This window comes from Aythya ferina, assembly GCF_964211825.1.
Source record: "Aythya ferina genome assembly, chromosome: 1".
Classification (NCBI taxonomy): Eukaryota; Metazoa; Chordata; class Aves; order Anseriformes; family Anatidae; genus Aythya; species Aythya ferina.
In genome coordinates this window covers 163,477,450-163,501,744 of record NC_140296.1, presented here as the reverse complement: position 1 = coordinate 163,501,744, position 24,295 = coordinate 163,477,450, and the positions used below count along the sequence as shown (strand labels likewise).

General features: G+C 40.3%; 1 long non-coding RNA gene across 1 annotated transcript; it reads right to left on the bottom strand.

Moving 5' to 3' along the window:
• Positions 1-1,344: 1,344 nt before the first annotated feature.
• LOC311429807 lies at positions 1,345-24,283 on the bottom strand. The gene is made up of 3 exons (XR_014688381.1): positions 24,218-24,283; positions 20,092-20,160; positions 1,345-2,658 (listed from the first exon to the last, which is right to left on the bottom strand). It is a non-coding gene; the product is annotated as an uncharacterized lncRNA (long non-coding RNA).
• Between the last annotated feature and the right edge of the window lie 12 nt (positions 24,284-24,295).

The window sequence follows — 24,295 nt, the reverse complement described above, 5'->3', positions numbered from 1 at the left end:
GTCCTGGGCTATGACATTCTGCTTTATAAGGCAAGGATATTGCAGAAAAACAGGAGGGGTTAGTTACAGGAAACACTAAGAGAACAAGGGAAGGAAGGTTGTGCAGGACCACTGGAAGCAGGAAATGCAAAGCTGATAAAAGAAGGCAGTGAGTGAGTGCAGTACAGGAAGCAGTAAATCAGATAGGGTCAGAAGAGACAAGAATAAAGAGTACAGTTCAATGACATCATCAGTGAGACCACTGAAATTACTTCTGAGTTTGTGTCTGTGTCTGCCAACACCAACCTTTGGTGGAATCCTTACAGGAAAAGGAAATTATTTATTCTTCCCCTTAGGTCATATAAACACAGAGTGATGGTGTGGGGGAAGATGACTACATGGAAACGAGGTCACTGAATGATGAGGTCTGAAATGATTTTTGGCCTACAACAAGGCTAAACTACAGCTGCAAATAGCATGCTGATGAAAGGGCTTATTTGCCAATATACCTGCAATTCTACTTCTGCATATTTTGTGATTAATGTAGAAATATGCAGCTAAGTCAAAATAGGTATTTAGCATTCAGGATGTCTTTGCAACATTATCTCTGTTGTGAAATTCTACTGCTCATGCTAGTACAGTTCTAACAGCACAGCACGTTCCTCTAACTTCCTGCCTCTAGAGGCAAGAAAGCTAATGCAACCTTCCACACACATACTCTGCTGCATTATATTATTCATCTGTAAGTGGAAGATTATATACTCAAATCCCTCCCGTAGCTGAATGCCTGCACAACAGTGTGGCAAGGCAGTATTAAACACTTGGAATGAGGCTCTCATTAGTCACAATTTAGTGCCTCAGGAAGACTCACTTTGTAAGCTACCAAGCTTAGTCAGTCAATTAACATCTAAGCCTTCTCACCTTATCTGCATTCAACACAGTCAGATTAATATACCTACAAAAACATGCATCTCTGAAGTACCTAAACTGGGCAAGGTTTAGTAATATTTATGAGCATTATAACATCTTATATATATCATCTTATATATATCCACCCATGTACAGACTTGTATATTCCTAAGTGGACCTTCAGTAAGTGTGTCACATACATATGGTAATAATTATTTTATGGGTGGGTCTGTTTTATGATGGCATATATAAATATGCAATACTATTTGTATGAAGAGTGTAGACAACTGAGGAGCATTACAACAAATGTATAGCAACAGATTTCCTCCAAACTCTGATGATTACACTATGTAACTTCTAGTGTAGGAAAAATCATTTTGAAACAGAACCATGTTTGAGCTGGAATGGTGCAAGCCAATCACATAATCATTCCCTATTTTAAAGTATTCTAAGGTCTTTTTTTTTTTTTTTTTTAATGAAAATTATAAAAATGAAAACAACAGGGGTAAAAAAATCTAGTCTTTTTACTGAAGCAAATGGGTTTTCCTTGGAGGCTTACTGTATGCTTCCTTACAAGCATGATAGCTTGTAAGAACTGATGAACTTGGAACTGAAGATAAGATCCTATAATCAGCTTACTTTTATAAATATCCAACATCAAGAGGCAGAGAAGAGGGAAACAGGAATGGAAAAGCAAATTGCACCATGTTAATGCTGGAGTATCTTACCAGTTGATCACTGGATGTTACATTTGTCGTCTGATCTAAACAGACAGATGCCAAGACATTTTAAATTTTAAGACTGCTCTACTTTATGCCACAAAATATGTAATTCCTTAGGAGGTAAGATCTGCTTAAGAACCTGGAAATGTGGCAACAGTATGTGCAGTTGCATCCAAATTACTTTTTTAAGAAATATTTTCAGGGGCAAGCTGGCAGCTTCCTCTTTATATTACAAATGTTGGTTGTCTATTTCCTTCCAAAGAGGTTCTTGAAGGAATTATTTGATTTATTCCCCATGGGAAAAACAAAAAGAAAAACAAAACCCAAACATACAACAAACAAACAAACAAAAAAGACATTGAAATCATTGAATGTGCATGCCACAAACTGAAAAAAAAAAAGCCAATTTTGGAATGCATTGGTGGTATTGATGGCCAGGATCTAACATCAATAGACTCCTTGAACTCCTCTTAAATTAAAATGGCTAGCAAAGAAAAGGCAAAGAAAAGATTTGGAATACAATTAGAAACAAACCAGTGAGTCAAAATCTTAGTACAACAGACTCAAGAGTGTTCATTCTTCACTTTAGAAGCCACTTAATCTATATAAAGAAAGCCAAAGGAGAACTCATGAGTCAACATGATTCACATGATGTCAGGAAATGGTTGTATACCAGATTACGTGAAAAGGAGAAGGAATGACCTCATCACATCTGAAGACCAACGTAAAAAAGACCTGTGTAATCTTCCTGATGGTTTCTTTCTTCCCACAGTGGCACTGACAAATACATCCAAGCAGCTGGTACTAAGTCATCTTACCTGTTTTAGTATCTCACATATGGAAGTCCTGAAGGAAGTAGTGTCACAGTCAATTATATGTGTCAGAGAAGTTATTCTGCTGCTTATTCCTTTCCATCCAGCATTGCTCTTCACCTGGATCAACTTCTCCATTTTACTTGTGTACAGTTTTCTCCTGACCTCAGATCATCTCGTCTTGATGTCACCTCCCTGTTCCAAATGCAAGTGCATCATATGTTTGCAGTTACAACCTGTTTGGAAGTAAATGCAGAAAAGGGTACAGAACTCCTCAGAGTGGCCACATTCGTACCTCTATGTGACCTGATTGAGGACCCTCAGTTATAACCCTGTTCTCTTGAGAGAGACATTTATCATTTATCCTCTCTAAGCAAATACCAACTCTGCATGGGCCTGAAGGTCCCAGAGAAATGAGCTCCAAGTGAAAAAACAAAACAAAACAAAACAAACAAAACAACTCCTCTCCAAGTACACTTCAAACTGGCAAAGGAATAATCAAAAAGTGATAAATAAAAGCTCATTTCATCCTTGCTGCCATTCAGCCTAGTATTTGGATAATAAAGATTTGTGTTTTTTCTTGCTCATTTCCACTTGCAGTCATACTGCTCTCCCGATAGACAGAGGCAGTCATCTGCTGAGTTCCTGATAAAACTCTAAGGAAGAGAGGGGGATGAAGGACAAACTTGCTGAGTTCATGTTTGCATCTCAGCAAAATGTCCAGAAAGCTGACAAGTAAAGAAGATGGGTATTTCACAGCCTGCCAATTGCAATTCATTCAGTTGGTTACCCATCCAGCATATGTATCCTACAATTTAGAAAAGTTTTTGTAAAACTGTTAACACATTCTTATCATCAAGCTACCTTCTTCACTTTCCACTTCATTACTTTTCATCCTGTTCCAATGGATATGAAATAAAATAATCATTCTGCTCCTTTCTGCAGATGTATTTTTAATATTTCAACATTTCTGCTCATTATTCACTAGACTAAACATGTCCAGTTATACCAATCCTGGGTTAGTCTTTCTGGATTCCTTACCATTTTGCTGTTACTCATCTTTGGATTTTCTCCAGCTGATGTGTATTTGCTTGGAGTGTTGTGCCCATAACTGGACATGCTACTTTACGTAAGAATTAAAGTTGTGTTTTTGCAGTGGAAAATTCCACTAACCTTGCATATTCAAAAGTGATTGTGCAGCCATAACAGTGGGGGGTATGTTAAGATAAGCAGATAAGGGGACAGTGGAAGGTTCCACTGTCCCAAAATAAGGACGATGGCTAAGAAAAACAAGACAAGCAGTTGTGGAATCAGCAAGGACAAGAAGTTATGAAATCATGGGCCCCTCAAAAATAAATAAACAAACAAACAAATTATTTAATTAATTAAAGGTTGGTCAAATAAAACTGTGCACACAGAACATAGAAACAAGCATTGGGCAGGTTGTAAACCTGTAGTATTCAGCCAATGAGAAAACAGGGGAGGAATCAAGTGTGGGGTAATAGAGGATATAGGGCTGTGATACGCTTCCGCTGTGCACTCCTGCTTGCAGGATGCCCACCATTGCCATTGAAAATAAATTAACTTCACAAGAGACCCTGTCTTAGAAAATTATTGGGATATTTCTCACATTTATAGAAAAGTTTTTAGCAAGCTTTTTACTCGTTGCAAAGTAGGAGGAAATTCTGTCATTGTCCCCCATTCACTTTAAATGATTAGTACTACATTGAAGAAATAGGTGTTGTTTTTTTTGTTTGTTTGTTTTTTAATTATTATTATTAAAAATTATTGTTATGTAAAATTTTGCTTAGGAATTTTATTGGGAGTTCACTGACATACAGTTTCTCTCCATTAACTTCAAATTATATAGTATTTAAATCTTTTTTCTTCAGTATTGTTGGCATAAATACCTTCTTTACCCATTACTCAAACTTCAGCTCTGAAAACACAGTAACCACCTAGCTGAACAGGCAGAAATTGTGTGTGTGCATCCTCATGGGCTATTCCATAGATCCACAAAGTCCCTCCACCTTTATCTCCTAGCCACAGACAAGAATTTCTGCCACTGTTGAGCAAAATCCACTAACAGACTGCCACCCAGAGCAGGTATGGCTCAGAAATTACCCCCTGATCTTAAGGAACCCCACCTGTTCAACAGGTTTGTTAATGCACTGAACTTTTACTTGAGAGATGATCAGTTTGTAGCCACACAACTTTCTTACTTCCTATAAGATCCACAAAAAGCTGACATTTTCATCCAATGGAAGTGGACAGTATACTGAAATCTACATTGCCACATCTGTTTTGTCTCTGTATTTGTCCACTAAAGAGAAACAATTGTAAGTTCTGCCAGCTCCTGCTTTCTGACAACAGCAAGGAGTTTAAGCCTTTTGATTCTTGGTTTCCACCCAGTCAGGTAAAAGCTGGCAACACTGTTAACTACAAAAGTGGGAGGCAGTCATCTAACTATTAGAAACTACACTTCCTAACCCTGTTAGGAAGAAACAACTCTCTGATTGTAACTACTTTCTGGTCATAGCAGACACAGGTTTAAAATCACTCAGTGTACAGTAACCTGAGCACTCAACGATCTGGTCAATTATTCAAGCATTTTGCATAACTTTAGTTATTTTGAAAATCCAGCTTTGACAACCAAGTACTATTTAAACATTGTGGATAAGGTAACAATCAGGCTATTTTGTGTTCTTAAATATTTAAAACAATACAAAAGTAAAAAAGCAGGATGTGGAACTGGCAAATTTACAGATTAAAGAAGTTGTTTTATTCATTTTTCTGGTGGAAATGGTGTTATAATGAGCACAGTTAAGTAAATATGGAGAATTATAGTGAAAATAAAATTCTATCTGTTCTTGACCTCTTTGCTATTTGTTTTTCCCATTTTTTGTTTATTTATTTATTTTACTGCTCTGGCAGTAGAAGCTTCAATAGAAGAAAATTTATGCTATTCCAGCTGAATGCTGGGCGATGTATTTGTTCCTGAACTATTAACAGTATGTGAAGGCCATGAGGAGATTAACAAATGGACATCAGGATGAGGAAGAAATTGTCAAACCCAAAACCTATATAATTTCTTAGTATGCTCAGGTCCTCAGCTGGCATTGACAGATCTGAACAGCTCGTGTTCACACAGCTCTAAAGCATGACAAGTAAACATCATGCTAAAATTGCAAGATGTCCTTGGCTAAGACCCTGCAAATGCAAATTCAGTGGCTAACTAACAGCATGGGAGAAACAGTGCTTGGCAATTGATATCTATTTCAAAGCTATATAGATCTATTTTAAAAGTTGCACTAAAGTAATTACATAGAACTCAGAATTTACAGTATAAAAAACAGATGGAAACCTTTTCTATCAGATAGTGCAATGAAAGCTGTTCCCCATACAGCCCGAACACAACCCACAGAGGCTGAGACTGGGGTAACAGAGAGAAAGCTGGAAGGAATTCACTGAGGTCGTGCCGCTCCTTGACAGGGCTGGTGAACAAGTCTAACTGAGTGAAGCCTAAAGAACCAAGATGGATAATTGTCTCCAACGACCCCAGCTGACACTTTTTCTTTGCAGTACACAGCTCATTTCAGCCTCTGCATAGTTCGTCTGACCCTCTTCAGACCTGTCTCTGTGTGACTCCTCTCTAGTACAAAGCAAAGAGTCCTATGCCCTCAAATGGAAGAAGTAAAATCTGCAGCCTAAATAGAGGTCTCCTGACCTTTGTATGCGACTTTTGTTTCCCAGGGACATAGCATGCATTTGATAACTAGCATTTTCTAACAGAAGCATATTTTCAGTGCTGCTGCAAGAGAAATATACTGAGTATGTTGAACAAGAACTTGCATCATTATTTTGATTTGGACCTTCCTCTTTTGGTTCCACCTTTGTGATCGAAATTAAGTCAGACTTCATCTCTTCCCAGTGCTTCCAACTTTACTCCATTTACTCATGTAGACTGAAGCACAACATATACAAACTGGTGTGGGGAAAACAAACTCCATTTCTCTATTCTCTGTTCAGTGCACATGCAAGCATATCCACATGTATTCTACCCTCCTGGTAAGTCTTCCAGTCTTCCATAGTTACAGGTTGGCTTTAAATCTTGTCTCACTGTGGCAAAAATCAATGTCCCAAATTTATCTAATAATATTTTGTAGTTTTGTTGGCAAGGGGAACTTTGTTGTTGAGTAGGATTTGGGTTCCTTAAGTATAAGGACTGTTTAAAAACACTTTTTCCTCCAATTAGAAATTATTTTTGACGACCAGTGTTCATAGGTCCAGGGTAGCTAAACTTGCTGGCACTGCAGGGCTGAATACGTGGTAGAAAGAGTAGAATTTTTCCTAAATGGCCCCAGGAGAGCTTAAATAGCTGGAAGAATAAAGCATAAGATCACTGTAATTAAGTAGTATTATATTACCAGTTCAACAGAGAGATTATGGGCAGAGAAATTTCTACATTTTGAACTTTTGAACTTACCATTTTAGGCACAGTCAGACTCACAGTTTCCCTAATTTGTGTTTTCCTACTATTGTACTGATGGAGACAATTTGTGAAACAGGAAAATATGACTGTAAAAAGCTGCAATAATTGACACAGTAGAATCATGTGTAGGAGTAGTACTTGGAAAAAATGACTTCTAGAGTGGCTGCATAGTTCTGTGTTCTTTTAAAGCAGTAACCAGCCCAAGGGCAGCTATCTGTGAAGTCATCAGACAGCTAACTTGCCCATGCATGGCTTCCAGCAGGAAGTCAGTGTTGTGCCTTTTGGAAGTGAAATAGCAAATGAAATTATACTGTTGGGGATCTATAACTTTTTTTTTTTTTTTTAATCCTTACAGATAGGGTGTATTTTTTTTTTCTATGTGAATCATAGATCTTTTCTATACGAATAGCTAATACTGTTGAAGAGGCTGTAACTCTTTGAACTAGAGATAATCATCTGACATACAGAGAATGTGTCAAGGCAACAGAAAGAGCTGGACAGCGTAAAAAGTTATTTGGGACACCATCCAGTTTTAACGTTTGCTTATTTTTAGCTAGAATTTGCACGTCACCTATACTCATGCTGTTTTCTAGTTCCTCCACCTCCAGACAACTTAGCAAACAGTAATAAGAAACTACTTTATTTCTCACAAATGATGTCTCCAGATCTTTTCTTGCAAATGCCGTTCTTTGCCACTGGGTTTCCCTTTTGATTTCAGGACACAGTGTTTCACCAGCACTTTTAGTATTGATGAATGCTTGTGAGTGTAAGCACTTACAATGAGGAATGCATTGCATTCAAGCTTGCCGGGACAGTCTGTACATGTGCTGCTGGCCTACATATGCCTTCTGGCTCTTGCGCAAGGACACAAGGCAGCTCTGTTTCCTGCCATGAGTCATCATTCAAGAATGGTATTTACATAGAAGAAAAAAAGAAAAGGAATAAGAAAAAAATAGGGAAAAAAGTAGGGGGGAAAAAAAAAAAGAAAAAAAAAAGAAAAGATTCCAGGGAAGAGCAAGTAGCAGCAGCCCATGTTTTTTTTTACAGCAGAATTAGTTATTTTTTCCTTTTAAATAAACATCTTGCTAGGAAATCCCACAAAACTCGGAGCTTTTTAGCTTTTATTATGTTACAGCTAGGCTGGGTATAAAGCCTATATTAGAGCACGGTGTTGATCTTGTCTAGTGAAGTAGACACTGTCCATGTATTTGTGTATACTAGAGTTTCACAGTGATAAATTTTATGAATGTAGACGTGCACACCCTTTTTTGTCAATAAAGATACACTCTTAGGGTTAAGAATATTTAGAAACTGGATGAGTTGTGTGAGGAGTGCACACATTAACCTTTACAAATATCAGGTGCCTCAAGTCAAAGGGCTATCAGTTAACTTAAGGTAAAGTCAAGTGAGGCTCTGTGGAAAGAAGTGTTAAAAGAGACATTTTCTGTGTGAATTATTCTGCATTTCGTACCTTCCCCTGAAGCAACTAACAGTGATTAAGATGGGAGGGCATACTAGCTTAACTACTCTAATCTGTGAATGTAAGGCTTTTGTTGCTTTAGAGTGTCCAAAGAAAGATCTCTTGTTTCTGTCAAAGTGCTTTCCTCTCTAATATACAAGATCTTTTTCCTCTCTGGGGACTAGGAGCTTTGCAAATAAAGTTACATTATTTATTTATTTTTTTCCCCCAATGTTGTCAAAATTTGGTTAGGTTTTTACTACCATTTTAGACAGAAACAGGAAAACAAACAAACAAACAAACAAGAAATATATGGCAATTATGATGTGCGGGAAGGAAGGAAAGAGAAAGAGAACAGCACAGGGAGGAAACAGAACTTGGCTAAAAAAAAAAAACAAATAGAGCATGGAGGATGAACAGCAAGAGGGAGCAGGGGAGGGACCTTTTCATGCTCTTGCTGTGGAAAGGCAAGATAAGCATTACACATGTATTAAGAAACTAAATGAAAAGGATTGATATAACAGGATTTGTCACCCAGATTTTTCCAAATGTTCTTAGTCTAGGAGTGACTGAACTTAACCAATTTGCTTGGTGGCTCTTGGCAGTCTGTAAAAAATGAGCTGGTGTTTATTTTCTGAGGAAGTAGTGTCCATACCCCTCTACTTTGTAGGGCACTAATCAGTCCTTGGCTTGACAATCTCTGTAAGAAGGCCTTGTACAGCAAGAAAACAGAAGGTAAACTGTTTTGCCTTAGTAGCGGTCTCGTGGGCTCAGTGAGAAACCACAAGGGGAAGGAAATAGCAGGATGTAAAAGTTCATGTGCTCCTACCCACACCTCACCTCTTCTGAGGATAAACACAGTATCAGAGATCTGTCCAAGGCAGAAGGTTCTCCTTCAGAAATGCCTGTGGGTAAAAATACCTTATTTCAATATTACTAACACTTAGCCTGAGGGGGAGGCTGGTACCACCAGCTGTACTCTAGCTGACATCCCAACACAGGTTAGGTTTAAGGCTGAAGTTAGTTTACCAGGACCTCAAAGACACCCTTGTCAACTACTTGCTTCTACACCCAGCTGTCTGGCACCCTCTTTATTGTGCTGATTACTCTCTTTACAGAGACATCCCTCAGCAGCTCACAGAACTGATGTGTTTTAAATGCAGCTCTGGGAGGAGGATGTTGGGTGTTGTTGTGTTTGTTTGTTTGTTTGTTTTCCCCACCTCTCCAGTGATGCAATCAACAGTGCAGCTCCACAAACACATGTACTGACTCAGCCGAGGAGGGATAAACAGCAATACTGCAGGGAGAGGCAGCAGGACGAGTAAACACCTTGAGTGTGAAGATCTGTTGCTGAGAAGACAACATTTGGAAGGACCGCCTTGAGTCCTGCTGAAGGACTGGCTGTTTGTGGGAGTATGGAGAGAAGCTGTGCCAGCCGAGGTTTTGAAATCCTGAAGAGCTCTGCTGCTGGTCCACCACACCAGGCCTGCACAAGCAACTCTTATTGTTTTCCTAACAACTGTTCCCATGACACTGTCACGCGCAAGACATTAGTCATCCTGGCTGGAAAAGGTGCTGTACGAGTCAAACATTTACAGTCGTGTCAGCCACGTGTAGTGGGGGAGGGCAGCAGCCCGTCTCAGCAGACGTAGGTAGGGCTGGTTCCAGCAGGCTGGAACTTCTTTCAAGAGCTTGCAAGCCCAAGATCCGTGTTTAGCTGAGCCGGCTGCTGGCACCAGGGAATGTAGCTTCTTGCATTCGACATGTTATTTTATTGGCAGCTATAATAGGAATATGCTTTAAATTAACATATGAGATGGTAACAGCTGAAGGTACAAAGAGTGGTTAGAGGAATTTCTACTAGTAAGGAAACCCAACCCCCATTCCTTGGCATTGAAACCAAGCACTGAGGTAAAAATCAGAAATTTTATTGACTTCTGCTGCACACTTTTGGAGGGACAGGCTGCAAGCAACAGTAATACAGAGGCATCCCTGCAGAGCAGCGCTCCGGAGGCCTGCAGAGCAGCTCTGGAGTATGGTGATTTGTATGAGCTGCTACACTTGTTTAACAGGTTTAGCTTGTCCAGACACAACCCCCCTGGAGTTGTCAGCATTTCTGGCAGCATTAGCAATCACCTCCTGGAAGCTGTGAACTGGCAATGTCTTCTCCTTCCTCACCCAGAAGGACAAGGCGTGCAAGAGTTAGAAGGCTCCTATGTATCATTGCCCGTACAATGATCTGTACACTTCTGGTGGTGTGGGGAGTTCCTCCTTCTAACAATAAAGAAACATAGCTAAAGGAAGTGGCAAACCCATACATACAAGCCCAGACTTGTGTTGTCTCTAAAACCTGTTTGATCTGTTGAGGATCAAAGGAAGGCAGCACCTACAAACTATATTCTCAACTCTGGCAAACCAAAAACATTTGTGATTCGCTCTGTGCTTCTGTACCTGTGTCTTTTTGACATGCATGAGCTGTGCTCCAGCATCTCTGCTATTTGCTCCGGAGAAGGTCACTCCTCCCTGCTTAACTGCACCTTCAGACCTCTTTCAGTCACAAAACAGATGAGTCTGGCTTTAAGCTGGGTTTAGTGGCAAGGGAAGAAAGAGGTGGCTCACAGATACTTTGACATCTTGCTCACCTAATGCTCTAATCCAGTTTCTATCCAGAAGCCTTGCTTAGATTCAGTTTTATAGCTTCTAAATAGAATGGAAGAACATCCGCTCTTCAACTGTCCAATTCTGTCACTCAGACTCTAAATACTGTATTATGAATTGTTTACCCATGAAGCTTTTCCTGATTAAGTCCATGTGAGGATACTTTTGTTCTGAATAAGGAATATCCATGAGCAGCTATTTCAGAGCACCAAATTCATTCCCACCCTGCTCTAAAAAGAAACATATTTTGGAGAGCTTGTCTATCTGCCAATGTAACAGAAAACTGAAGACAGAATGAGTGCTCAAGTAGTCTCATGACTTAAGAGAGGGTGAGAATAGCTGTTGTGCTGTTAGGTTCACACCCCAGCTTGTTTTACCATATTTTATTTATACAGACAGCCCTTGACCTTATTATTTTTTTTTTTTATTTCTTTTTTTTCTTTTATTTCTTTTTTTTTTTTTTTTCCCCTTTTTTTCTGTATCACCCTAAAATGCCTTGTTTTAGTAGGGAGAACTATCTTCATTTCACACTTTCCAGGATGACATGATATTAAGAATGTTTATTGGACGGACATTAGTGGTTCAGGAAAAAAATAAAATAAAAAGGTATTAGAGTAGTTATTTAAATCAAAATTCCTGTACAGAAGCTAATACCAATGTCTTATATTTGCCAATGTCTTCTATTTATGAATGCTTAATGTTTAGTTCATTATATTATCATCATCTCACTAGATCCAGCCATTTTTCTATTTAATTTCCATTGCTTCATCACACCTGTCAATGGAAAGATCCTCTTGCAGTTAAAGTAAAACCCATTTGGGAATCAAAATATATTCCAGTATGTACACATTGACACAGATGCTGTAATTATGGCTGATGACTAGTAGTATGTGAAATATTTATTAGAAAAAAATAAAAAAATAAAAGATGGGGGAGAAGAAAAGCAAAAATATTCTTGGCTTTTATAAAACTTCGTTAAATTGGAGCATTCTTCATTTGATATTTTGACAACATTCCTCCTAATTTTTTAAAGTTTGACTGACAAAGCTAAAGAAAATTCAGCCCTCCTGATCTCCATGACCAACGAAACTTAGAGTCAAAAAGTCTAAATGTAAACACAATTACAGCTCAAGGGGCATTGCTGCCAATGTATCTATTTTTGTTCAAAGGATGGGCAAAAGAGACTCAACTACAAAAGCATGTTTACTTGCAAAGTTTGCAGGTAATACAAATATGTACTATTTTAAACACTTCTTAGTAGAGGCAAGACCTTCTATTAAACATTCAGTGCTCACAGGCAATAGCATCATCTTGGTGTCTTTTTATAAACTTTGCTTTTATTGATCAAAATTTTGTTTGTCTACCAGATGTGAGCAGATTGCCTAAATCACATGAGAACAACAATCTGGATTTGGCTCTAGGACTTGATCACGTGAGAACACAGTGATAGGTCAGCCGCCATGGCCTACTTAGCTTTCTGAGAGAAGCAGCGTGGCCTCCTGAAGACAGTAAAGCCCCTGTACAGGTACCTGTGGGAAATAGCAAGTTCATGTCTTAACTACACGCAGGTAGGGGTGTGGAATAGGGGGCAGTTAACAGTTATGCCTCTGCTTTTCTTTTCAGCAAATTATGCATTCCTTCTACAGTCTGCTGGCTACCAGCTCAGCTCTGAAATATGAGCTATGGTAGAAGGGGGAGGGAAGGTCAGCCTGGAAGGGTGTGGTAGAGGATTTCCATTCCAGAAGAAGCAGGCTTTTGGTTAGGGCACTATTGTTCAAATGAGAGTTGTTCACATGATCAATGAGAAAAATTCTCTCTGCTCACCCTTCCCCCCATCATTTTTTTTTTTATTATTTTTTTTTAAGCAATCATAATGTAAATGCAAAGGAAAATAAACACTTTTTGCTATATTGCAGTGGTTTCATAGTCCTGATTGCATTGAGCATTTCACAGTCACACTTGAAAGTGTTTCTGTGTTGGGAATTGGCATACAGGACGTGGACATGTGCCCATGGAACAATTGTTCAATCTGAGCTTGCTTTAAGCAATCAGGGGTAGGCCTTAGAAAATCTCAGGGCCTGCTGTAGCTGAGCAAACCAAGCTACCAGAGTAACTGTGAGAAGCTCCCACGGCAATGACTCCCACATCGCCTAATTAAGGAACTCAGAAAAATACTGTTACCTGCAGCTGGCTTCAAGGACAAGGTTTACGTGACTGCTAATCACAAGGGGTTCTTTTCTTGCAGGTGGGGTTGTTTTCTTGTAATTGTTGTCTGAGTGCTTTTGACCAATAATCTTGTGTGAAACACTGTCCACCCCTGTTAAGTTCACTATAAAAGTTAGGCTATTCGGGCAATAAAATGAAGCTTGCTGATCACTCTTGAGTGTCCCTGTCTTCCTTCCGTCAACAACATTTCTGCTTTTTCATTTTACATATGGATGTACAGTTTGCTTGAAAATATATGTCCTTCTCAAATTACATTAAAACAATATTGGATCTACAATATATACCCATCAGTTAGACATAAATTAGCGTTATTTTAAATTCTGCATCAGTGTCTCGTGAACTTTCAGCATTTTTTCTCTCATCCTAAGAAAAGGTTTTTACACACCTTTGCTGACATTTGTTGAATTTAGTCTCTGTGCTGTCAAACAATGAACGATTTGTGGATCCTCAGTTAAAGAAAAAGTACTCACAAACAATGAGAGAAAAACTAGAAATAGCTAGTACTAACGAATTGCTCTGACAAGAGGCACTACTACAAAATAAGCATGTCATTGAAGGATATATATACCCTGTTTCTGTCAAAGGCAAATACAATATGAATGTGGCGTGATGTATGATCCAGGACTTGTGGCATATCTTATACAATTACCCAAGTTACTGTTTTAACTAGGGAAACTCTGAATTACTTTTAGTAGGTTCAAAAAGACAGTGGTGGCATGAGGATCTTTGAACAATTCCAGTTTTTCAGAAAGATTGCACACAATGATATTGTCTGAAATCAGCAGGAACCTAATAAAAGGAGACACTTTTTTTTTTTGCTTACATTTCCAAGCTCCTTTCAGGCACCGCTTTATCCTAGAGACTTTGGGATTTTCTGAGAGCTAGAACAAAAATCCTTTTTTCCTCACTTCTCTCTCTCTCTTTCTCTCTCTCTTTTTTTTTTTTTTTTTTTTTTTTAAGGATAAACCATCCGGAAAAAAAAAAAAAAAAAGCTGCCAGCAAAATATCTTCCACTCATACTGGTCTCATGTTTGCCTGTTGCTTATAGCCGAAGTAGTATAATATAGAAAATAGTATATATATAATATAGAGAATAGTAGTATAATATAGAGATACTTATGAAGGACCACAGGCTTCTCATCCTAGCTGAAATGGTGTTGTTGGTGCTTAATTGAGGGAGATTGTCTCAATGGAAAATTAATGCTGAATGTTCCTTAGTCCAGTTCAGGAAAAGAAGTGTTACAGAGCACATTCATTGACACATACACACAGTGTAAACTACAGAAATCAGAAAACTGCATTTATGAAAAATACAACCAATGCTATTGTCCATTGAATAGAATATCCTTTAGACATTTTTTATCTTTCCAGGAATATCACATTAATAATCTTATACTTGCTCTGTGACAAAGACCCTTATCTCTTAAAGATCAAATGAATCACAACTACTTGGTCATTCCATAGCTCAAAGAACTGTAAACATGGATGTTTATAAGCCATGGTCTGAACTGCTGTACCAAGGTACATCATCTTTTGTGCTGCATGTGAACTCTAAGCTACAGTATACCAAACAAGACTTTATATCACTTAGAAGATAAAGCTGGGAGAAAAAAAAAAATAGACCTGATACTGAGGTCCATGGAGATATTTTGATGTCTGAAGGATTTATGGAAGGAAAGAGTATGCAAATCTACTCTGTCATTAATTCCTTTTGGTTTTCTTTTGGTGTTGCTCTTCATTTATTCTCCTTCCCATTTTATTCCTTTCCTCTGCAGTCAGACTTTCCTTCATCGTTTTTTGTCTTTCTTTAGTCTACAATGCTTTCCTCTTTCATGTCTTGTATAATTTTTCCATCCCTTACTTTCTTCCCATTATCTTCACCATACTTATTCCTCTTCTGGTGGTTATCTCACAGTACCTGTCCTTGACTCATCTAATGTGATGATTACACTCTACAAGAATTGAAACTGATAGTAGTTTCATTTTCCTGTTCTGCTCCTCTTCCCCTGTTTCTGTTAAGTTCTGATTCAACAAAATACTTAAGGCACTAAAATACTTGTATTCATGACTATGCAGCCATTTAAAACTGTTGAGATGTATAAACATGTTTCCTAATGTAAAATCTTTATTAGAAAATCTGCAAAGAGGGAGTTATTGATAGGTAACCTTCTCCAGCCTTTCTGAAGACACTTTTCATTTTCTTTTCAGCTCAAGGCTGGGTGTGGCCATTATATGAATTAGGTGCTCGTTAATGCATTAAGTGCTCGTGCAACAACTCAGTCTTCCACCTCTCGGGTGCATAAGAGGAACCACCAGGCTATGCCAACTGCAGGTTACCTGGTTGACAGGAGGCTACCAATTCCCTAAGCCTCTCCAATAACTCTATCCTGGTATCAATAAGTACAACTTAGATAACATTAATGGGAGCTTTATAGCATGGGAGTTCTGGAGAAAAAAACATAAACCTTTGCCTTTAATTTTTTTTTTCTTGTGAGTCTCCATTATTCATTACTTATGATTACTTGTATGATAGCAGACACTTGATAGTGTTTCATAACTGAGGATTCAGAATAGTTTGAATTACAACAACTTTTTATTCATGGGAGTTTGTGAAGCATTTGTGTGTTCAAGTTTTCCACATTAAGCCTTAAGAAATTTCCATGTTTAATCTCAGATGGAAAGTATTTTGAAATGCTGTAAGCAAAATTAATTAATCTTTTTTTTTTTTCTCCCCTCCCCTCCCCTCCCCTCCCCTCCCCTCCCCTCCCCTCCCCTCCCCTCCCCTCCCCTCCCCTCCCCTCCCCTCCCCTCCCCTCCCCTCCCCTCCCCCCCCCTCCCCTCCCCCCCCCTCCCCTCCCCCCCCTCCCCTCCCCTCCCCTCCCCTCCCCTCCCCTCCCCTCCCCTCCCCTCCCCTCCCCTCCCCTCCCCTCCCCTCCCCTCCCCTCCCCTCCCCTCCCCTCCCCTCCCCTCCCCTCCCCTCCCCTCCCCTCCCCTCCCCTCCCCCTCCCCCCCCTCCCCCCCCTCCCCGCCCTCCCCCCCCCTCCCCCCCCTCCCCCCTCCCCCTCCCCCTCCCCCTCCCCCCCCTCCCCCCCCCTCCCCCCCCTCCCCCCTCCCCCTCCCCCTCCCCCTCCCCCTCCCCTTCCCCTTCCCCTTCCCCTTCCCCTTCCCCTTCCCCTTCCCCTTCAATTCCTTACCAGGAGGAAGAAAGAAAGCTATTTAATTATCTAAATAAATTGTTTTCTAAGGTTCTTATTGCTGTGGAAGAACCCAAGAACCCAAAATGGAGAGCGATCTGTCTTGCTCTCAAAAATGTGGAGAACTTTGAAGAAGTGGTAAACTTGCCCCAAAGCCAGACCACTTCTGGTCCCTGTTATCCCATAGGACATAGCTCTCCCTCTTCCAAAGAGTGGTAATTAGAAGTCCGTAAAGCAAGAGAATAAGTGAAAATATTTCTACCCTAACTATTAAAGAAAGCCACACTAGAATCAATGAATTCCATGTAAAGTTTTAACATAGGTTTTTATAAATTGCAATAGAAAATGAAAAAAACATAATAACAAACAAATAAGCAATTGCTCATCCTAGAAACACATCCTGTTGTCTGTATTTTAATCTCAACACTAACAGAACACAAAGCGTTTCCTAAATGAGGAAACCTTGCTGAATTAGTAAGAGGAATCAAAGAAAATGTCAAGCAGTGACCAGCCAGGATCAATATGCCCTCAAAGAAAGAAAAACAATGAATGCATTCTTCAGATGTCATAAATAAAGGAAAAAAAAAAGAGTCTGCATTCCTTTGTATTACCAATAAATTAGAAGCTGACCAACCACCACAAGCATGAATCAGGCTTGTTTACAATTAATAACAACAAAACCTATTAGCCGAGGCACTACTTAATAACAAATCTAGAGACTTCTCAGAGGTGTAAACTGTTAATAAAGAGAGCAATATTCTGACTACAATGGTGTACAACTTCTAGTTGTACACAAGGGTTCTGTGGGTGTTTCTGTTATTGTATTATCTTGATTCATTCCTACAGCACTGTACACTGAAAGAGACAAAGATCTTGTGAATGACCATAATACTTACTCAACGTATGGGATAAACTGAAATTGTGCAGGGAACCTTCATTCGGGTATTTTTTGAATAGTTGACTTCACAGCCCAATGGTTTTAATAAAGATTTTTATGAGTATTTTTTAACAGAAAAAAAAAAGAATAAAAATAGACCTATTTTCTTATTCTTATTTCTTATTCTTATTTTCTTATTCTTATTTCTTATTAGCAACCCAATCAGATGATGTCAGTTTGACACTAGTCTTATACAAGACTGAATTACAGACTTTTGCAACTTGTACTCACAGAGAAGTAAGTGATGTAGCATATTTTCATCCACTATGCCAAGTGCCATGCTACTATTTGCTTCCACCTGAGGAAAGGGGTGATTCAAAATTCACAAGTTTATTCCAGACCTGAAATAGAAATCTGGTAGATCACTCTTAAGCTCCTCTGCCTGTTTCTTTTGAAATTGACCCTTTCTGTTTCAGTTTTTCCAACTTGACTCCCAAATCCTTGGTCTCTCTTACCTCAATTTCCAGCCCATACTTTCTTGCCTAGCTTATCCAAGTTTCTACCATTTTCCCCCCAGGACAACTCCAATCTCTTCCAAGATCCCTGACAAATGATTTAATAGTCTGTATCACCTGTTCTAGACCTAACAGCTTATCACTTCACAGATTCCACTTTTTCCTCAGTTCTCTACCCAATTTTCTCAATCAGCCAGTCTGACTTCCTTATTTAATCACAGTTTCTGGTTCTATTTTCTATATCTGCTGTCCCAGTCATATCCCTGCCTCTTCCCATGCCTCACATGACCCTCCTTATGCCTTAACTCCTTTACCAGCCTGTCCACATCCATGTGCTGTCCAGCACCGTGTAACCTCTTCAGAACATTTCTGAGGCAAGGACTGCTTTGGAGTTCTGTGTCTTTACAATGCACATGGTGGGATCTTGGTTAAGAGTGACAGCTAGATGGGATTATGATTATAATGATGATAATAAAAATTAGGATGCCTGCTGAAAGCATGAACATCCTTTTTTTAGGCCTTAACTTTCTAAATCTGTGTGGAGTTTCACAGGAATACTAAAAAGTACATGCTCAGCACAGACGTCATTTCTCTCCAAAATGTCATGTTACTTTGGAGGTTCCTAAAGTTTCCTAAAATTTCTAAATGGGGAAAAACAGTCTTTTATTTTTGCTTGACCTCATTCTTGGAAATAGATTTATTTTTTTAACTGCTATTTTCCAAATAAATCAAAATGTAATCAAATGAAATACACACACAGACATTGCCAGACACGTAGCCAAAAGGTTTCAGCCTTAACAGTTAATACTTAGTGGAGGTTTTTGCAACTGGAAATGGGTTTTACCATAGGAAGTGTGGTCAACTATAATAACAGGTTGTGATCTTAAGTCCTGTTTATAAGATAGAATCACTCACACAAATAAAACTTTTATTTTCTAGAAAAAAAAAAAGTTATTCATTCTTTCCCATATTATAGGTATAGATTTGTTGGCAGAAGAAGGTACAGATTTATTGGGAGAAGCTGAATGCATATACACAGCTATGTGGACAGTAATGACCATGAATTGCCTTTAAAAGTCAAAATTAATATATTAGCTGGAACCATGGTAAGGTATATACTTCTATAGTATCTGATGGTTTTATTTTATTTCTTAATTTTTGTATTTGTAACCAGATATATTCAGGTATAATGTGTATGTACCAAACTTCCCTTCCTTAATTCCATTTTATCTATGGCTTCTTCAGAATCTTAGTTTCATTACTGTTAGGAAAAACTTAACTATACACTTCTGTTTCTGCTTTGCTGTTACATATCTTGAGCTTATTTTCTACCAATAAGACACATGTTGAGGCATAAATGAAAGGGCTACTCGATGAGAATGCTTTATACCCCAAAGATACTTCTGCTTAGAAGTACAAGAGAAATACAGCTCCTTTTAAATGTATGTTTGAGGAAAGACAACTCATGTTAGGCAGGCTAGCCTTAGGCAGGCTTGACTGATAATTTGAAAGAGAGTCACACATTTTAAAATTCTGCTATAAACATATATGTTACTTTTGTGAGGCCAAGTATCCCCTGAGTTTCCAGATAATGTTTTGACAGTCACCAAAGAAGGAAAATTGAAGATAACTGAGGGAGGCAAACCTCCTGAGAGGACAGACTATGCATTTTTTTTTTTTTTAATTTTTATTTTTTCCTGCTATAAGAAGGAGAGAATGAGTGTGGGGATAGTCACCTCAGGTTACGCCAAAGGCCTCTGTCTGCATGGCTAAAATTCAGACAGGTCTGAAGGAATATTTTATCTTTGTAATACTGCACATACATGGTGTAGAACACAACACAGTAGCTTAGGGTAAGCAACAGGAATCTTGAGCTGACCAAACCTTTGGTGAAGGACCTAGAGGGGAAGACCTACAAGGAGTGGCTGACGTTACTTGGCCTGTTCAGCCCGGAAAGAGGCTGAGGGGAGACCTCATTGCGGTCTACAGCTTCCTCACTCACAAAGGGGAGTGGAGGGGCAGGTGCCTATCTATTCTCTTTAATGACCAGTGATAGGACCTGAGGGAATGGTGTCAAGCTGCAACAAGGGAGGGTCAGGCTGGATATCAGGAAGAGGTTCTTCACTGAGAGGGTTGTCGTGCACTGGAACAGGCTACCCAGGGACACAGTCACGGTACCAAGCCTGTTGGAATTTAAGAAGTGTTTGGTCTATGCCCTTAGTCATACGGCGTGATTTTTTGGACATACCTGTGTGGTGCCAGGAGTTGGATTTGATGATCCTTTTGGGTCCCTTCTAACTTGGGATATTCTACGATTCTATGAAAAATAATTACACAAATTGGAGAATGGTCAAGACATTAGGTTCGAAAACCCACTCCAGCAACAAGAAAGAAGATATCTCAAGACCTTGGGTCACAAACTTGTTAGGCCTCCAGTTCTAAAAGCCATTACAAGTATCAGATAAAATGAAGACTAAACCAACAAATTCCATTTATAATGTTCAAATATACCAAGCAACTGCTTGCAATATGTTTGTACAGATAACATTTATGCTAAAAAGACAGTGCTTCTCTTTCCTTTCTCTGTCAGGACTCATATTCATTGTTGTTGCCTAGGAAACGGCAGATAAAAGCCACGAAAGAGGAATATTTCACTGAGCATCCTACATTGTTTTAGATGCCTTGAGCAGATAGGTGAGTAAAGAATTGCAACTCAATTTCATTTAAAAATGTAAATCCCAGTAATTTGAGCAGTACAGTCTAGTGGTTAACCATCAGATGACTGACGTTCTTCGTATGACTCAGTCTGACCTGACTTACCGTGACCACCAGCAAGTCACTTGGTGCTAATCTCATGCTAACATGAACAAACTTTTTCATGCCTACCCTATAAAAGGAACTGTGACAGAGGTGATACTATGTTCTTTCTTCAAAGTGCAAGAAGTGCATGCTTCCTTTGCAATGTGTTAAACAAGACATCTAAAATACATGAATGACTAAAATAATCTGCTTAATGATTGCCTCAGTTGTAATATCTCACGTGCAGTCTTCCAGATATGAATGTCTCACTAGAACTCCAAAATGTTATAATAAATGAACACACTGGGGGAGACATTTGGGATAGAAGATGAGAGAAAGATGCTGTTTTATAATTTATTTATTTTTTATTGTAAAAATAAAATAAGTTTAAAGTATGACAAAATAAACATAGCAACTCTGAATGAAATACCTCATATTCACCAGTGTTTAGGAGACACGTGCTTTCTATAAATTACCTTGTTTGTCAAGTCACAATTCTCAAGTAAACATGGGTTAAAAAATCTGGCCGCAACAAATTTACAGCTCCTGCATCTGTATCGTAATCAGGTCTGACTTTCTCTGTTCCAAAAAGCATCTCACGACACAACAACCATGAACTAAAGGAACAGAAACATTTTTTTTTTTCCCCTGTGATGATATACAAAATTAACACCCCATGGCAAGAGTTCTATTCTTTTGTAATAAGAAAACAAACAACAACAAAAGAGTCAGCTCCAGAAGAACTGGAAAGTACTAGGAGGATAAATCATCCCATGCATTTCAATATAGTTTTAATTCTATGGTACAGCATAGGACCCATCCCCACCCTTTGATGATACAGATGATACAAGAGGAGTGCAGCAAGAGTGGCTCACCCAACCAATGAGAGGTGACTGCACTGTAACAACCAATGTAAAGGAGCTCTCTTGCTTCATTATCTTTCATGTCAAAGAGAAAGAATACCTTGGAAAAAGAAAGAAGATCTCCTTGGAAGGGAATAAGGATCTGAGCAACTGACACATCTTGCACTCCGAGTACTAAACGTATTGAGCTGAGACACAAACACATCTGGTCCAGTGAACTCTGTCCATATTTAGTGCTTCTAAAAATATAATTTGTCCATATTGACATATGCTGTCTCCTTTGGGCTTCCAAAGAACAAAATACAGCTCCTATCTCTTCCTACATGTTTAGGTTCTGTCTGTACTAGATTGTCTCCTGTGACTGCTCTAGAATTATCAGAGCAGCTCTACTTCTGATAAGGCATGCAAGAATACTGACTGCTGCAGGCAAAATATGGGCAGCCACAAGGATTTTTATCGTGAAACTTTAGGACCGTACTTTAAGTGGGTCAGATAACTAAGCAAGGGAGCACTTTTCCTGCACCACCATTCCCACCTTTCACAAACTTGTGTCAATGGTGAAAAATGACATGTTGGTATGCCCTGAGGGGCAAAAAAGAAAGAAAAACTCTTGATGACGGACAGGGAGTGGCCTCCACTTATCAGGGTTATCCAGAGAACGATGTAACATGATCTAAGACAGCGAGATGAAAGACTGAAGCTAGAAGTAAATCAAACACATAAGAGGAGATTAAAGACACATGGAAAGATCTAATCTAATAGAAAGGGAGGGGACAAGGCTGTTCTTTTACTGATTCGGTATTTTCAGTATTATGACTGAGTTAGCCCTTAGGCTGAAACACCACAGGCCAGCTTATGTTCCTGTTAACAACTTGATGTGACAGAAAGGATAAAATAATATTAAGACCAGAAATTGTGTATGTTCGGATCTCTGTGCAGGTAATGTACAGACAAAAAGTATGACATTTGTTAAAAGTAGGTTGACTTACTATGCTATAGACAGCCACTAAAACTTGTTCTAGGAAATACGGTGTAATAAAATGGTACTTTAGGCTGGGGAAGCAAAAAGAACAGTCTTCTATTAAGTAAAGCATTAAAGTGTGAAAGCATTTCGCAAAGAAAGTCAGGAGTCTGAATGCCTGTTCCTCCATGCTGCAGTGACAGGCACTTTAATAACGAGATTTTATCAGCTGGGGAGAAAAAAAAAAAAAAAAGTCTTCCAGGGGAGATTGTCACTTCCCGCACAAAAGGATTCGGATGCTTTTTTGTACTTTGAATGCTACCACAGTAGATCAAACGCAGTACCTGCATATGCACAAGTACAGTGCGAAAGAAACACACGCACAAATAAACCACCAAACAGACGTGGTGTGAAAGTCATTTCAAAGATTTTAGGTTAGTCCAAAAACGCTCGCGTTTAAAGGACCACTGGAAAAACCTAGCTCCCTTCTCCACACACCACAGGAGGCTTCCTGCCCCACACCACCTCAGCGGCACCCATCCCGCCAAGCGATGCCTGACGGGGGCACCCTGGGGCTGTGCGAGGGGCGGCCGGGGCTCCATGGCCAGCAAGGGCCGCACGCTGCCCTCCCAGCCGCCTTCAGGCCAGCCTAGCCTGGCCTGGCCTGGCTTTTCCCGGCCTGGCCCTGAGGCGCCCTCTCGCCGCCGCTCCTCTCCCTTCCCTTCCCTTCCCCTCCCCACCCCCAGCAGCCACAGGACTGCGGCTGAAACCCGACACCGGGGCCTCCCTGCCCCTCCGGCAGCCTGCGGCAGCGCGGGGCGAGACGCAAAGCCCGGAGCGGATCCCCGCGTGCGGGCGGCTCCGGCTCCGCTCTGCGGCAGGGCCGGGCCGGGCCGTATGGAGTCTGCCGGCAGCTCCGCTCCGAGGGCTCTCAGGAATCCAGTCCGAAGAGTGCCGCTCGCCCTGATGCAAGCGGCAGCCTCCGCAGCTGCAGTCTCCTTGCAGAGCCACAACCGGCTCAGACCGGCTCGAACCGGCCCGGGCCGGCTGTGCTGGCTGCGGGCAGCGCCCCCGCCTTCCTCTCTCCCGCCTCCGCCTCCTCCTCCCCCGGCCTGCCTCCCACAGTCCCACAGCACCCTGACCCCTTGTCCCTCCATCGCCTGGGTGGGCCCCGGCCGAGCCGCACGCTGCCCTCACAATTGACGTCTCGCCTGGCTGCCCTGGCGCTTGACCCACATTTTCTTCTCAGCCACAATGAGGAAAACACCGTGTGCTTTACGTGTTTTTTCCACTTCTGGAAGAAATGAATGCATTGCAAGCCGTGTCCTTTTTGGCCAAAGCCAACCCCCCCCCCCCCCCCCATAATCCACAGAAGGTGTGCTGCACATGGGCTTCTTGCTGCCCCATCCCTCAGAAACACTCCTGTCCTCTCCTGCCTATCCTGAGCACTGTCCCTTCCTGTCACAGCCCCAAAAGGAGGAACACAGCTCAGTTACCTGCCAAGGTCATGGCAGACAAAGACCTCTCTGCCCATCTCACAGCCACAGGCTGTGATCACCTCACGGCAGTACAGGAGACAAAGAAAACTGGGTGGTACCCTGTCCCTTCCGCCCCACCTTTCACACTCACTGGGAGGATAAACACACCCCAAATTTTGTCACCCTGTAACCAAAGAACACACAATCATTCTTTTTTTTTTTTTTTCTTTTCTGATCCTCCTCCCTCCCCCCCCCCCCCCCCCTCAGTCTTACATATTAAAGGAAACCTGATATGGCCATGTTTCCGAGAAGAACTGCAGTAGTGTGACCCTACAAACTGCAGGGGTACAT